The following is a 10,000-nucleotide window of genomic DNA, read 5'->3' as shown; positions in this document are numbered from 1 at the left end:
AGAATGGTTTGCAGAAGATTGGCACATAGATATTTGCCAATGCAAATGTGCAGAAGAGCGAGAACGGCCGAGAAACTTCATGTGCTAGTACGCATGTGCGTACGCCAAAGCGCACACAATGCGTGACAATTTCTGGTGCCCAGTGGCCTATTTAAAGCTAGCAGCATAAGCCATTAGTTGCTGGATGATCTTCAGCTTCCCCTGTGAGTTCCTGTGATCCTGATATTATTCATGTGTGAAAATTCATGTGCCAGTGCGCATATACGTACGCCAAAGCGCGTGCATGAGCCATTGGTTGCTGGATGAACTTCAGCTTGCCCTGTGAGTTCCTGTGTTCCTGATAGTATTTCATTTCCTGTCCTGACCCGGCTTGACCTGTCTTGTCTGCATCCCTGGCTTTGACCCTTGGTACTTTGACAACAAGGGAATGATTGGAGGTTACAATGGAAAAACAGCTTTGAGGTTTCAGCACTAGGAGTGTGCGGGTCGTTAAAAGGACTTGCATTTCCTATACCGGGAGTCGAACCCGGGCCGCCTAGGTGAAAACCAGGAATCCTAACCGCTAGACCATATGGGAAAACTAGCTGCCTTGTTTTGAGAAAAATAGAGAAAACCAAAGGGAAAAAAAGATGTGCCACCGCCATCAGCTTCCAAGTATGGTGGCCAGCTATGACACACATATCACTTTCACTAATTGGCCTCGTTAGCGCAGCAGGTAGCGCCTCAGTCTCATAATCTGAAGGTCGTGAGTTCGATCCTCACATGGGGCACTACTCTCTAACCATTTTGTGAGCCTTGGGGTCCTTAATCTATGAAAAACACTACTCTTCATCCCTTAGGTCTTGTAGGAAACCATATGGATGGAACATTGACCGGAAGATCAAGCTTTCAGTGCTCTTTTGCCTTCCACCATATTCCACCCAGCTAAAATCTTTAGCTCTGCATCCAACAGACCTTGCAAGATACAATGTCTACTCATCCTGGAACAACAGAGGCATTTTCCATCTATGTGACATGCTTCCCTTAGTTTCATCACACAGAAAGAACAAAGCACCGAGGAATTCAAAAGGGCTTTTTCAAAGGTGTGGAAAAAAAAGATGATGTCTCTGTCAGAGAATGGTTTGCAGAAGATTGGCACATAGATATTTGCCAATGCAAATGTGCAGAAGAGCGAGAACGGCCGAGAAACTTCATGTGCTAGTACGCATGTGCGTACGCCAAAGCGCACACAATGCGTGACAATTTCTGGTGCCCAGTGGCCTATTTAAAGCTAGCAGCATAAGCCAGTAGTTGATTTATGATCTTCAGCTTCCCCTGTGAGTTCCTGTGATCCTGATATTATTCATGTGTGAAAATTCATGTGCCAGTGCGCATATACGTACGCCAAAGCGCGTGCATGAGCCATTAGTTGCTGGATGAACTTCAGCTTGCCCTGTGAGTTCCTGTGTTCCTGATAGTATTTCATTTCCTGTCCTGACCCGGCTTGACCTGTCTTGTCTGCATCCCTGGCTTTGACCCTTGGTACTTTGACAACAAGGGAATGATTGGAGGTTACAATGGAAAAACAGCTTTGAGGTTTCAGCACTAGGAGTGTGCGGGTCGTTAAAAGGACTTGCATTTCCCATACCGGGAGTCGAACCCGGGCCGTCTGGGTGAAAACCAGGAATCCTAACCGCTAGACCATATGGGAAAACTAGCTGCCCTGTTTTGAGAAAAATAGAGAAAACCAAAGGGAAAAAAAGATGTGCCACCGCCATCAGCTTCCAAGTATGGTGGCCAGCTATGACACACATATCACTTTCACTAATTGGCCTCGTTAGCGCAGCAGGTAGCGCCTCAGTCTCATAATCTGAAGGTCGTGAGTTCGATCCTCACATGGGGCACTACTCTCTAACCATTTTGTGAGCCTTGGGGTCCTTAATCTATGAAAAACACTACTCTTCATCCCTTAGGTCTTGTAGGAAACCATATGGATGGAACATTGACCGGAAGATCAAGCTTTCAGTGCTCTTTTGCCTTCCACCATATTCCACCCAGCTAAAATCTTTAGCTCTGCATCCAACAGACCTTGCAAGATACAATGTCTACTCATCCTGGAACAACAGAGGCATTTTCCATCTATGTGACATGCTTCCCTTAGTTTCATCACACAGAAAGAACAAAGCACCGAGGAATTCAAAAGGGCTTTTTCAAAGGTGTGGAAAAAAAAGATGATGTCTCTGTCAGAGAATGGTTTGCAGAAGATTGGCACATAGATATTTGCCAATGCAAATGTGCAGAAGAGCGAGAACGGCCGAGAAACTTCATGTGCTAGTACGCATGTGCGTACGCCAAAGCGCACACAATGCGTGACAATTTCTGGTGCCCAGTGGCCTATTTAAAGCTAGCAGCATAAGCCAGTAGTTGATTTATGATCTTCAGCTTCCCCTGTGAGTTCCTGTGATCCTGATATTATTCATGTGTGAAAATTCATGTGCCAGTGCGCATATACGTACGCCAAAGCGCGTGCATGAGCCATTAGTTGCTGGATGAACTTCAGCTTGCCCTGTGAGTTCCTGTGTTCCTGATAGTATTTCATTTCCTGTCCTGACCCGGCTTGACCTGTCTTGTCTGCATCCCTGGCTTTGACCCTTGGTACTTTGACAACAAGGGAATGATTGGAGGTTACAATGGAAAAACAGCTTTGAGGTTTCAGCACTAGGAGTGTGCGGGTCGTTAAAAGGACTTGCATTTCCCATACCGGGAGTCGAACCCGGGCCGTCTGGGTGAAAACCAGGAATCCTAACCGCTAGACCATATGGGAAAACTAGCTGCCCTGTTTTGAGAAAAATAGAGAAAACCAAAGGGAAAAAAAGATGTGCCACCGCCATCAGCTTCCAAGTATGGTGGCCAGCTATGACACACATATCACATTCACTAATTGGCCTCGTTAGCGCAGCAGGTAGTGCGTCAGTCTCATAATCTGAAGGTCGTGAGTTCGATCCTCACACGGTGCACTACTCTCTAACCATTTTGTGAGCCTTGGGGTCCTTAATCTATGAAAAACACTACTCTTCATCCCTTAGGTCTTGTAGGAAACCATATGGATGGAAAATTGACCGGAAGATCAAGCTTTCAGTGCTCTTTTGCCTTCCACCATATTCCACCCAGCTAAAATCTTTAGCTCTGCATCCAACAGACCTTGCAAGATACAATGTCTACTCATCCTGGAACAACAGAGCCATTTTCCATCTATGTGACATGCTTCCCTTAGTTTCATCACACAGAAAGAACAAAGCACCGAGGAATTCAAAAGGGCTTTTTCAAAGGTGTGGAAAAAAAAGATGATGTCTCTGTCAGAGAATGGTTTGCAGAAGATTGGCACATAGATATTTGCCAATGCAAATGTGCAGAAGAGCGAGAACGGCCGAGAAACTTCATGTGCTAGTACGCATGTGCGTACGCCAAAGCGCACACAATGCGTGACAATTTCTGGTGCCCAGTGGCCTATTTAAAGCTAGCAGCATAAGCCATTAGTTGCTGGATGATCTTCAGCTTCCCCTGTGAGTTCCTGTGATCCTGATATTATTCATGTGTGAAAATTCATGTGCCAGTGCGCATATACGTACGCCAAAGCGCGTGCATGAGCCATTAGTTGCTGGATGAACTTCAGCTTGCCCTGTGAGTTCCTGTGTTCCTGATAGTATTTCATTTCCTGTCCTGACCCGGCTTGACCTGTCTTGTCTGCATCCCTGGCTTTGACCCTTGGTACTTTGACAACAAGGGAATGATTGGAGGTTACAATGGAAAAACAGCTTTGAGGTTTCAGCACTAGGAGTGTGCGGGTCATTAAAAGGACTTGCATTTCCCATACCGGGAGTCGAACCCGGGCCGCCTGGGTGAAAACCAGGAATCCTAACCGCTAGACCATATGGGAAAACTAGCTGCCTTGTTTTGGGAAAAATAGAGAAAACCAAAAGGAAAAAAAGATGTGCCACCGCCATCAGCTTCCAAGTATGGTGGCCAGCTATGACACACATATCACTTTCACTAATTGGCCTCGTTAGCGCAGCAGGTAGCGCGTCAGTCTCATAATCTGAAGGTCGTGAGTTCGATCCTCACACGGTGCACTACTCTCTAACCATTTTGTGAGCCTTGGGGTCCTTAATCTATGAAAAACACTACTCTTCATCCCTTAGGTCTTGTAGGAAACCAAATGGATGGAAAATTGACCGGAAGATCAAGCTTTCAGTGCTCTTTTGCCTTCCACCATATTCCACCCAGCTAAAATCTTTAGCTCTGCATCCAACAGACCTTGCAAGATACAATGTCTACTCATCCTTGAACAACAGAGGCATTTTCCATCTATGTAACATGCTTCCCTTAGTTTCATCACACAGAAAGAACAAAGCACCGAGGAATTCAAAAGGGCTTTTTCAAAGGTGTGGAAAAAAAAGATGATGTCTCTGTCAGAGAATGGTTTGCAGAAGATTGGCACATAGATATTTGCCAATGCAAATGTGCAGAAGAGCGAGAACGGCCGAGAAACTTCATGTGCTAGTACGCATGTGCGTACGCCAAAGCGCACACAATGCGTGACAATTTCTGGTGCCCAGTGGCCTATTTAAAGCTAGCAGCATAAGCCATTAGTTGCTGGATGATCTTCAGCTTCCCCTGTGAGTTCCTGTGATCCTGATATTATTCATGTGTGAAAATTCATGTGCCAGTGCGCATATACGTACGCCAAAGCGCGTGCATGAGCCATTAGTTGCTGGATGAACTTCAGCTTGCCCTGTGAGTTCCTGTGTTCCTGATAGTATTTCATTTCCTGTCCTGACCCGGCTTGACCTGTCTTGTCTGCATCCCTGGCTTTGACCCTTGGTACTTTGACAACAAGGGAATGATTGGAGGTTACAATGGAAAAACAGCTTTGAGGTTTCAGCACTAGGAGTGTGCGGGTGGTTAAAAGGACTTGCATTTCCCATACCGGGAGTCGAACCCGGGCCGCCTAGGTGAAAACCAGGAATCCTAACCGCTAGACCATATGGGAAAACTAGCCGTCTTGTTTTGAGTAAAATAGAGAAAACCAAAGGGAAAAAAAGATGTGCCACCGCCATCAGCTTCCAAGTATGGTGGCCAGCTATGACACACATATCACTTTCACTAATTGGCCTCGTTAGCGCAGCAGGTAGCGCGTCAGTCTCATAATCTGAAGGTCGTGAGTTCGATCCTCACACGGTGCACTACTCTCTAACCATTTTGTGAGCCTTGGGGTCCTTAATCTATGAAAAACACTACTCTTCATCCCTTAGGTCTTGTAGGAAACCATATGGATGGAAAATTGACCGGAAGATCAAGCTTTCAGTGCTCTTTTGCCTTCCACCATATTCCACCCAGCTAAAATCTTTAGCTCTGCATCCAACAGACCTTGCAAGATACAATGTCTACTCATCCTTGAACAACAGAGGCATTTTCCATCTATGTGACATGCTTCCCTTAGTTTCATCACACAGAAAGAACAAAGCACCGAGGAATTCAAAAGGGCTTTTTCAAAGGTGTGGAAAAAAAAGATGATGTCTCTGTCAGAGAATGGTTTGCAGAAGATTGGCACATAGATATTTGCCAATGCAAATGTGCAGAAGAGCGAGAACGGCCGAGAAACTTCATGTGCTAGTACGCATGTGCGTACGCCAAAGCGCACACAATGCGTGACAATTTCTGGTGCCCAGTGGCCTATTTAAAGCTAGCAGCATAAGCCATTAGTTGCTGGATGATCTTCAGCTTCCCCTGTGAGTTCCTGTGATCCTGATATTATTCATGTGTGAAAATTCATGTGCCAGTGCGCATATACGTACGCCAAAGCGCGTGCATGAGCCATTAGTTGCTGGATGAACTTCAGCTTGCCCTGTGAGTTCCTGTGATCCTGATATTATTCATGTGTGAAAATTCATGTGCCAGTGCGCATATACGTACGCCAAAGCGCGTGCATGAGCCATTAGTTGCTGGATGAACTTCAGCTTGCCCTGTGAGTTCCTGTGTTCCTGATAGTATTTCATTTCCTGTCCTGACCCGGCTTGACCTGTCTTGTCTGCATCCCTGGCTTTGACCCTTGGTACTTTGACAACAAGGGAATGATTGGAGGTTACAATGGAAAAACAGCTTTGAGGTTTCAGCACTAGGAGTGTGCGGGTGGTTAAAAGGACTTGCATTTCCCATACCGGGAGTCGAACCCGGGCCGTCTGGGTGAAAACCAGGAATCCTAACCGCTAGACCATATGGGAAAACTAGCCGCCTTGTTTTGAGAAAAATAGAGAAAACCAAAGGGAAAAAAAGATGTGCCACCGCCATCAGCTTCCAAGTATGGTGGCCAGCTATGACACACATATCAGTTTCACTAATTGGCCTCGTTAGCGCAGCAGGTAGCGCGTCAGTCTCATAATCTGAAGGTCGTGAGTTCGATCCTCACACGGGGCACTACTCTCTAACCATTTTGTGAGCCTTGGGGTCCTTAATCTATGAAAAACACTACTCTTCACCACTTAGGTCTTGTAGGAAACCATATGGATGGAAAATTGACCGGAAGATCAAGCTTTCAGTGCTCTTTTGCCTTCCACCATATTCCACCCAGCTAAAATCTTTAGCTCTGCATCCAACAGACCTTGCAAGATACAATGTCTACTCATCCTGGAACAACAGAGGCATTTTCCATCTATGTGACATGCTTCCCTTAGTTTCATCACACAGAAAGAACAAAGCACCGAGGAATTCAAAAGGGCTTTTTCAAAGGTGTGGAAAAAAAAGATGATGTCTCTGTCAGAGAATGGTTTGCAGAAGATTGGCACATAGATATTTGCCAATGCAAATGTGCAGAAGAGCGAGAACGGCCGAGAAACTTCATGTGCTAGTACGCATGTGCGTACGCCAAAGCGCACACAATGCGTGACAATTTCTGGTGCCCAGTGGCCTATTTAAAGCTAGCAGCATAAGCCAGTAGTTGATTTATGATCTTCAGCTTCCCCTGTGAGTTCCTGTGATCCTGATATTATTCATGTGTGAAAATTCATGTGCCAGTGCGCATATACGTACGCCAAAGCGCGTGCATGAGCCATTAGTTGCTGGATGAACTTCAGCTTGCCCTGTGAGTTCCTGTGTTCCTGATAGTATTTCATTTCCTGTCCTGACCCGGCTTGACCTGTCTTGTCTGCATCCCTGGCTTTGACCCTTGGTACTTTGACAACAAGGGAATGATTGGAGGTTACAATGGAAAAACAGCTTTGAGGTTTCAGCACTAGGAGTGTGCGGGTCGTTAAAAGGACTTGCATTTCCCATACCGGGAGTCCAACCCGGGACGCCTGGGTAAAAACCAGGAATCCTAACCGCTAGACCATATGGGAAAACTAGCTGCCTTGTTTTGAGAAAAATAGAGAAAACCAAAGGGAAAAAAAGATGTGCCACCGCCATCAGCTTCCAAGTATGGTGGCCAGCTATGACACACATATCACTTTCACTAATTGGCCTCGTTAGCGCAGCAGGTAGCGCGTCAGTCTCATAATCTGAAGGTCGTGAGTTCGATCCTCACACGGGGCACTACTCTCTAACCATTTTGTGAGCCTTGGGGTCCTTAATCTATGAAAAACACTACTCTTCACCACTTAGGTCTTGTAGGAAACCATATGGATGGAAAATTGACCGGAAGATCAAGCTTTCAGTGCTCTTTTGCCTTCCACCATATTCCACCCACCTAAAATCTTTAGCTCTGCATCCAACAGACCTTGCAAGATACAATGTCTACTCATCCTGGAACAACAGAGGCCTTTTCCATCTATGTGACATGCTTCCCTTAGTTTCATCACACAGAAAGAACAAAGCACAGAGGAATTCAAAAGGGCTTTTTCAAAGGTGTGGAAAAAAAAGATGATGTCTCTGTCAGAGAATGGTTTGCAGAAGATTGGCACATAGATATTTGCCAATGCAAATGTGCAGAAGAGCGAGAACGGCCGAGAAACTTCATGTGCTAGTACGCATGTGCGTACGCCAAAGCGCACACAATGCGTGACAATTTCTGGTGCCCAGTGGCCTATTTAAAGCTAGCAGCATAAGCCAGTAGTTGATTTATGATCTTCAGCTTCCCCTGTGAGTTCCTGTGATCCTGATATTATTCATGTGTGAAAATTCATGTGCCAGTGCGCATATACGTACGCCAAAGCGCGTGCATGAGCCATTAGTTGCTGGATGAACTTCAGCTTGCCCTGTGAGTTCCTGTGTTCCTGATAGTATTTCATTTCCTGTCCTGACCCGGCTTGACCTGTCTTGTCTGCATCCCTGGCTTTGACCCTTGGTACTTTGACAACAAGGGAATGATTGGAGGTTACAATGGAAAAACAGCTTTGAGGTTTCAGCACTAGGAGTGTGCGGGTCGTTAAAAGGACTTGCATTTCCCATACCGGGAGTCCAACCCGGGACGCCTGGGTAAAAACCAGGAATCCTAACCGCTAGACCATATGGGAAAACTAGCTGCCTTGTTTTGAGAAAAATAGAGAAAACCAAAGGGAAAAAAAGATGTGCCACCGCCATCAGCTTCCAAGTATGGTGGCCAGCTATGACACACATATCACTTTCACTAATTGGCCTCGTTAGCGCAGCAGGTAGCGCGTCAGTCTCATAATCTGAAGGTCGTGAGTTCGATCCTCACACGGGGCACTACTCTCTAACCATTTTGTGAGCCTTGGGGTCCTTAATCTATGAAAAACACTACTCTTCATCCCTTAGGTCTTGTAGGAAACCATATGGATGGAAAATTGACCAGAAGATCAAGCTTTCAGTGCTCTTTTGCCTTCCACCATATTCCACCCAGCTAAAATCTTTTGCTCTGCATCTAACAGACCTTGCAAGATACAATGTCTACTCATCCTGGAACAACAGAGGCATTTTCCATCTATGTGACATGCTTCCCTTAGTTTCATCACACAGAAAGAACAAAGCACCGAGGAATTCAAAAGGGCTTTTTCAAAGGTGTGGAAAAAAAAGATGATGTCTCTGTCAGAGAATGGTTTGCAGAAGATTGGCACATAGATATTTGCCAATGCAAATGTGCAGAAGAGCGAGAACGGCCGAGAAACTTCATGTGCTAGTACGCATGTGCGTACGCCAAAGCGCACACAATGCGTGACAATTTCTGGTGCCCAGTGGCCTATTTAAAGCTAGCAGCATAAGCCATTAGTTGCTGGATGATCTTCAGCTTCCCCTGTGAGTTCCTGTGATCCTGATATTATTCATGTGTGAAAATTCATGTGCCAGTGCGCATATACATACGCCAAAGCGCGTGCATGAGCCATTAGTTGCTGGATGAACTTCAGCTTGCCCTGTGAGTTCCTGTGTTCCTGATAGTATTTCATTTCCTGTCCTGACCCGGCTTGACCTGTCTTGTCTGCATCCCTGGCTTTGTCCCTTGGTACTTTGACAACAAGGGAATGATTGGAGGTTACAATGGAAAAACAGCTTTGAGGTTTCAGCACTAGGAGTGTGCGGGTCGTTAAAAGGACTTGCATTTCCCATACCGGGAGTCGAACCCGGGCCGCCTGGGTGAAAACCAGGAATCCTAACCGCTAGACCATATGGGAAAACTAGCTGCCTTGTTTTGAGAAAAATAGAGAAAACCAAAGGGAAAAAAAGATGTGCCACCGCCATCAGCTTCCAAGTATGGTGGCCAGCTATGACACACATATCACTTTCACTAATTGGCCTCGTTAGCGCAGCAGGTAGCGCGTCAGTCTCATAATCTGAAGGTCGTGAGTTCGATCCTCACACGGGGCACTACTCTCTAACCATTTTGTGAGGTCTTGGGGTCCTTAATCTATGAAAAACACTACTCTTCATCCCTTAGGTCTTGTAGGAAACCATATGGATGGAAAATTGACCGCAAGATCAAGCTTTCAGTGCTCTTTTGCCTTCCACCATATTCCACCAAGCTAAAATCTTTAGCTCTGCATCCAACAGACCTTGCAAGATACAATGTCTACTC

General features: G+C 45.8%; 6 non-coding genes across 6 annotated transcripts; 4 read left to right on the top strand and 2 right to left on the bottom strand.

Moving 5' to 3' along the window:
* Positions 1 to 3,844: 3,844 nt before the first annotated feature.
* Positions 3,845 to 3,916, bottom strand: TRNAE-UUC (transfer RNA glutamic acid (anticodon UUC)). The gene has a single exon. It is a non-coding gene; the product is annotated as a tRNA-Glu (tRNA).
* A 2,464-nt stretch (positions 3,917 to 6,380) lies between these two features.
* TRNAM-CAU (transfer RNA methionine (anticodon CAU)) lies at positions 6,381 to 6,453 on the top strand. The gene has a single exon. It is a non-coding gene; the product is annotated as a tRNA-Met (tRNA).
* Positions 6,454 to 7,493: 1,040 nt separating this feature from the next.
* TRNAM-CAU (transfer RNA methionine (anticodon CAU)) lies at positions 7,494 to 7,566 on the top strand. Its single transcript has one exon. It is a non-coding gene; the product is annotated as a tRNA-Met (tRNA).
* A 1,040-nt stretch (positions 7,567 to 8,606) lies between these two features.
* TRNAM-CAU (transfer RNA methionine (anticodon CAU)) lies at positions 8,607 to 8,679 on the top strand. The gene has a single exon. It is a non-coding gene; the product is annotated as a tRNA-Met (tRNA).
* An 848-nt stretch (positions 8,680 to 9,527) lies between these two features.
* TRNAE-UUC (transfer RNA glutamic acid (anticodon UUC)) lies at positions 9,528 to 9,599 on the bottom strand. The gene has a single exon. It is a non-coding gene; the product is annotated as a tRNA-Glu (tRNA).
* Positions 9,600 to 9,719: 120 nt separating this feature from the next.
* TRNAM-CAU (transfer RNA methionine (anticodon CAU)) lies at positions 9,720 to 9,792 on the top strand. The gene has a single exon. It is a non-coding gene; the product is annotated as a tRNA-Met (tRNA).
* The last annotated feature ends 208 nt before the right edge of the window (positions 9,793 to 10,000 follow it).

The sequence above is a fragment of the Lithobates pipiens genome, unplaced genomic scaffold, assembly GCF_037356315.1.
Source record: "Lithobates pipiens isolate NorthernLeopardFrog02 unplaced genomic scaffold, aLitPip1_a1.2 Scaffold_8, whole genome shotgun sequence".
In the NCBI taxonomy this organism is placed as follows: Eukaryota; Metazoa; Chordata; class Amphibia; order Anura; family Ranidae; genus Lithobates; species Lithobates pipiens.
The sequence above is the reverse complement of the archived record's forward strand: the minus strand, read 5'-3'. Positions and strand labels throughout refer to the sequence as shown.